Below are 6000 nucleotides of genomic sequence, written 5' to 3' on the forward strand. Positions count from 1 at the left end.
AAACCCATACCATTAATTTCAAAATGTATATGTAATAGCATAGAAATCCTATGTAACCTCTGAACTGACACTATTACTCTGAGTGAATTCAGAACACTTTTGATTCTAATATCTAAAATCCCCAATACTCATATCAATCCCTTGCTGCTTACTTCCACATTTATGTAAAATATGTACCCTTCCATGGCAAAAGAAGCAGAGTCTTGAACTATTCAGCTTAAGTTTTTCTTCTTTAAGTCCTCTATATTGTCTGTCAGTCCTTTCATAATACAAATCCTTGAGAAGGTTACTTATCAAAGACAAAAACAGATTAGCAAAATTATGAACAAAACGAGCATATCTGGAATTTAAAGGGTTTTCTAAGGTTGTCTCAGAAGCACAGCCAGGCTGGGGAAGGACTGAGCCTGAAGCTGCAGATGCAAGTAGAGAAAGCTGTGCACGTGCAAGATCAGGACCTGAGGAAGGTGGAATAGATCTCATGACCTCCCAGAAAGGAGAATGAAGGAGAGGAGGGGGAGGAGGTGGGGTACCTAGAGAAGGGGATGGGACCATCTCTCCCACATGGTGTACAGCCCAGGAATCAAACTCAGGCCTGGGTTCCCCTTCCACCACTGCTGGGGGATTACGAGCTTCTAGAGAAGCCTCCAGGCATGCAATATTAGAGCAACAATTAGTGTTAGAATTTGGAAAAGCTGCAGAAACCAGAGACTTCTCTGAAAAAGAATGGCTGGGAGAGGGGGTGATATTTATATTCCCTTTTGTGAACACCTTGCTGGCTCTTCTAACAAAAGTAAAAATAAAAATAGAAAATCCACAAAAACAAAGCATTAACATGATCTTATCTCCCATTTTTCTGGTTAAACAGACTAAAATAAAAAATAGGGTGATTAGGGAGTTTAAAAGGTCCATTTGAGGGCAGCTAGGTGGCAAAGTGGATAGAGCACCGGCCCTGGAGTCAGGAGTACCTGAGTTCAAATCTGGCCTCAGACACTTAACACCTACTAGCTGTGTGACCCTGGGCAAGTCACTTAACCCCAATTGCCTCACTTAAAAAAAAAAAAAGTCCATTTGAAAAAATTTAAAGGGAAAACAGCCGGTACTTAGCAGTTTAAAGGGACAGGGTAGGGGAAATTTCTTACCCAACCAGAAGATCAGAAGAGTGAGGTTCAGCTTTCCTCTTCGTGGTCAGCCATCTGTTAAAGGCTAAAATTCTAGCTAGACTGTCTAAAATCTAATGAGTGGTTGCCAATAAATTATAAGCTTTAGCAAGAGTTAGACTTTTAAGCATTTATTAAGGAGAATAAGAATTTGGTAAACAGAGAGAGAAAGGCCTACATTTATCTATCCATTAAAGGGAGAGCACATTTCTAGCTCCCTTCTCCACCAGCGTCCTCAGGAAAAAAGCCCCAGTCAGAGCGCCAGGCTCCTCCCTTCTTCCTCCCACAAGCAAATGTCACTTCCTGACGCCAAAGAAAAGACTCCTGGTCTTGCCCTCAAAGACCTTCACTTCATGGCAGAACTTTCCTATAGTAAGTCTCCAGTAGGTGGCGTCATTCCAATCATTACAGTATTGATGTTGAACTTAATGTGGATATCCAAGTGGCATAACCTACTGTAGCTCAGAGCTCCTAAGCTCAAAAGATTCACCAGCCTCAGCCTCTCTGGTAGCTAGTATTACAGGAGTGAGTGACCATGCCTTACTATCTACATTATGGGTATCTTTCTTAACATAAGGGTGGGGGTGGAATATTGAAGATATTGAAGAGTATCCAATTAACATGAGGTATAAAGCTGATGAGATTATAGGATGTTTGTCATCAAGTAAGGGCGACTCCCCTTAAATTATGTGCTTGTATGCTGGACAGGTCACAAGGGACTCCAAGATGATTGAAGAACTGGTAAGCTATTTGAGTATTCTTTGTGTTTCTATAACTGTTCTTGGGGTCCTGTGAGATATTTTCTTCTTTTTTTTTTTTGGTGAGGCCATTGGGGTTAAGTGACTTGTCCAGGGTCACACAGCTAGTAAGTGTCAAGTATCTGAGGCCAGGTTTAAACTCAGGTCCTCCTGACTCCAGAGTCGGTGCTCTATCCACTGTGCCACCTAGCTGCTCCAAGTTATTTTCTTCTGAATTTTTTTCTGGGATGAAATCAAAGGTGACCTATTTGTGGCTTTAATACTTTGAATAACTATATGGGAACACAAGACCCTCATATCCAAATTTTGGGAATCCCAGACAATAGCTATAACCTGAATAAATGTTTTTCTTACAGTAACTCTAGGTGGAGACAATGAGCCAAAGAAAAATATTGACCTTATCGTAAGGTACCAATGATCAATCCTGGTCTGTGTGAGCCCAGAAACATTTTTGGCTACTGAGTTATAGGTAATACTAAAATGTGATAAATAAAAACTATACACAATATGTCAAATGTGATCTGACCAAGGAAGAAGATAGTAGTGCTCTAACATACATATTTCTGAAAACCTCTTTTTAAGTCTCTGAGGGAATCTAAGTTGACGTTTAAATTTTTGGCTGCTTTATCATACTATTGTCTCATATTCAATTTAGTTCAATTCAAAAAGCATTAATTGACTACATTTTGCAACAAATTTTCGTACTAAAACAGTAGGTGGCATTGTGGATAGAATACTGAACTACCTGTATAATTCACTTAACCTCTATTTGTCTGTTTCATTATCTGCAAAATGGGGACAAGAATATCTTCTACCTTTCAGGTTTGATTGAGGATAAAATGATATAATATCTGTAAAGCACTTTGCAAACCTGAAAGTACCAGCTAAATAAATGCTAGCCAACATAATCATTATTATTATGATAAAGACCCTATACTAGACACTGGAGATTCAAAGACATGGCATGACTTATGACTTTAAAAGAATGTCCTCTCTACTGTGAATGGAAATAGAACATATAAACAATTATGTAAATGACGAGCATATATAAAATAAGCCTGCATGGTGTAGTGGAAAGAGAGCCAGTCTCAAAATAAGATCTTACTAGCATTGAGTCCTACCTTTGACACAGACCATCTGTGTGATTTTGGACATGTCTTTAAGACTGCAAATTTCAGAGAAGGTTCCAAAATTTCCTTCATCTCCTAGGATATTTTTTTTGGGGGGTGTGGGGCAATGAGGATTAAGTGACTTGCCCAGGGTCACACAGCTAGTGTCAAGTGTTTGAGGCCAGATTTGAACTCAGGTTCTCCTGAATCCAGGGCCAGTACTTTATCCACTGTACCACCTATGTGCCCCTTTCCTAGGATTTCTTAAACCAACTAAATAATAGATCCAGTAGCTTTTCCACTGCTATTGTTGCTATGGAGTTGCTTCAGTCATGTCCTACTCTTCATGACCTTATGCTGGAATTTTCTTGGTAAAGATACTGGAGTTGTTTGCCAATTCCTTCTCTATCTCATTTTATAGATGAGGAACTAAGGCAGAATTAAGTGACTTGTGTAGGGTCACAGAGCTAGCAAGTTTCTGAGGCCATATTTGAACTCACAAAGATGAGTCTTCCTAATTCCAATTCCAATGCTCTATCCACTGAGCCACTTATCTGCCCTCACTATCTCGTACAATGTATCATAAAGTAATTTCAAAAAGGAAAGGAGTGTGTGGAGCCAACTCTACCTGGCTTTGAGAGGTGCTGTTAATTTTTTTTATATCTTAGAAATCAGCAGTCACTACAAATTGGATCCTGATTTATTGTTTTTCAGTTGTCTAGACTTAAGAAAGTGTTAATAATGCAAATCAAACTTTAAAAGTATATGTATACACACATACATACATACATACATATGCATGCAAACATATACATACATATATACATACATACATTTCCTAGAGAGACTGGTTGTTAAACATTTATTAGGACACCTCTATATCTTTCTGCAAATATTGCTTGAGTTCAGTAAGAGGGCAGTAGGAAACTCAGTGAATGAAGTCAACACCAGATTAGAAGGCTGGTTACTGCAGGCTATAAATATAATCATTTATTAATAATATTTATTTTTAACGATAATTGGTATTTCTAAAGCTCCTTAAGGTTTACAAAATGCTTTACATCATTACATTATTTGAGCCTCACAACAACCCTGGAAGGGCCTCTAACGGCTTGTGTAGGTTTGGCAAATATCTACTATAGAAGGTGAAACCTGTTGTGGATGTGAGAAGCAAATTTATTAAGGGTGTGGAGAATCACTTGTATAAAGATACAGAGGTAGAAGATTAAGCATTTATGTCTGGGGAATAGCTAGCAGCACAATTTGACTATAATAGAGACTCTATGAATGGGAATAATATTAAATAATTCTGAAATGGCAGCTGTGAATCCAATTTTGAAGGGCTTTAAATTCCAGGCTAAAGATTTTGTATTTAACCAAGCAGCAATAGAGGGAGTCACTAAAAACTTTTGAGTAGTGGAGTGGCATGGCTATATCTTTTTTAGGAATATCAGTTTGGCTTTCCGGCCACTAAAATCACTATATCTTTCTCATATGAATTGATTTCTAGTCACACCTTTCCCATCTTGTACTTAGGAAAAAGTTTTTGAAACTGGGTATAAGACTTTATGGGACATCAAGGTAGCATAGTGGATAGGTTTCCAGGCCCAGAGTCAGGAAGATTCACCTTCCTGAGTTCAAATCTGGCCGCAGACACTTCCTAGTTGTGTGACTCTGGGCAAATCACTTAACACTATATGCCTCAGTTTCTTCATCTGTAAAGTGAGCTGGAGAAGGAAATGGCAAACCACTCCAGTATCTTTGCTAAGAAAACCCCAAATGGGGTCACAAAAAGTTAGACATGACTGAACTACAAGAAGCTTTTCCATTTTCCATATGAATGCTTCTCTTATTAGAAGCAATCCAAAGTGAGAAATTTTAAAAATTGGAATCTGTTTCTCTCTTGCTATTTATTAGCTACCCCAATGTTTTAGCTTTTTCATCTGGGTTCTAATGTCATCTATGCATTTATCCTAGTCACTGATTAAAAATGCTAAACAGCATGGATCAAGCCTCCCATATTAAAGGAGATTACATGTTGGAAACTCAAATCTGATCAGGTCCTTGCCCAACTGGAAACACATTGAGAGAAATGAGTTATAATTGTAGGGTCACTGAGAAGACCTGGGTTGCTGCAGAATTATTAAAAATCCAAACAAATATGGGAAGCAACTCTTTCCCCCCATCCTTCCATGAGTAAAAGCACCATCAGGCTATAGCATGAGACTAGACACTGAGGAAGGTTTCCTCTGCTAGGTGACCCAGCCCACTAATGTAAAAGAGAAGCAAAATTTATCTTAAGGGTATTCCAGCCGGTAGATTCTTCTGGAAGCTCCCCCCCAGGGATAGAAATCACAGCCTAGATCATTGTCTGTTAGGGATATGATTGCCTTCTTCAAGTTCGCTACACAGATCATTAGTTGAGTGAGTCTTTGATGCTGATGGATTGACGGCACACCAGGATCTTTTATTGGAGTCTCTTTACTCTGTTTGATGTTAAGAATAATATGTAGGTGGAGGAAAGTACCATAATTTTACAGACCTTTAGTTTGATCAAAAGCTTAAGGCCTCGCCAGTCCCAGGCTGTGTGTACTAGTCGTCCAAGGGAAGTGCCGGTTTCTTGACTGAATTGATGATAGCTCTTGGCTCTCTGCTGTCTGGGAAGATTTTTAGCTGGGATGTGTTTCATGTATTTTATATGTTTTATCTGTAGTGTCAGCCAGGCCAGCCTTGGGCAAAAGAGGAAGTTTATCTTCAGAGCTTTGCCACTTTTCTTTGAGTGTCCTCCTTTTTTTCTTCTCCTCAGGAGGTGTTATTCTCTTCCTCTCCCAAATCCTCCCTCCATTCAATTCCCCAACTGAGTCTGCCTTTCCTAGGTTATAGCTCATGATTCAATTGTTTCCCCTTCTTACTCCTTTCAGTCCCCTCAAATTACATTTGCCAGCATTAAAATCTACCTCACAGGATTGTTGTGAG

Source organism: Dromiciops gliroides, chromosome 2 (genome assembly GCF_019393635.1).
Source record: "Dromiciops gliroides isolate mDroGli1 chromosome 2, mDroGli1.pri, whole genome shotgun sequence".
Classification (NCBI taxonomy): Eukaryota; Metazoa; Chordata; class Mammalia; order Microbiotheria; family Microbiotheriidae; genus Dromiciops; species Dromiciops gliroides.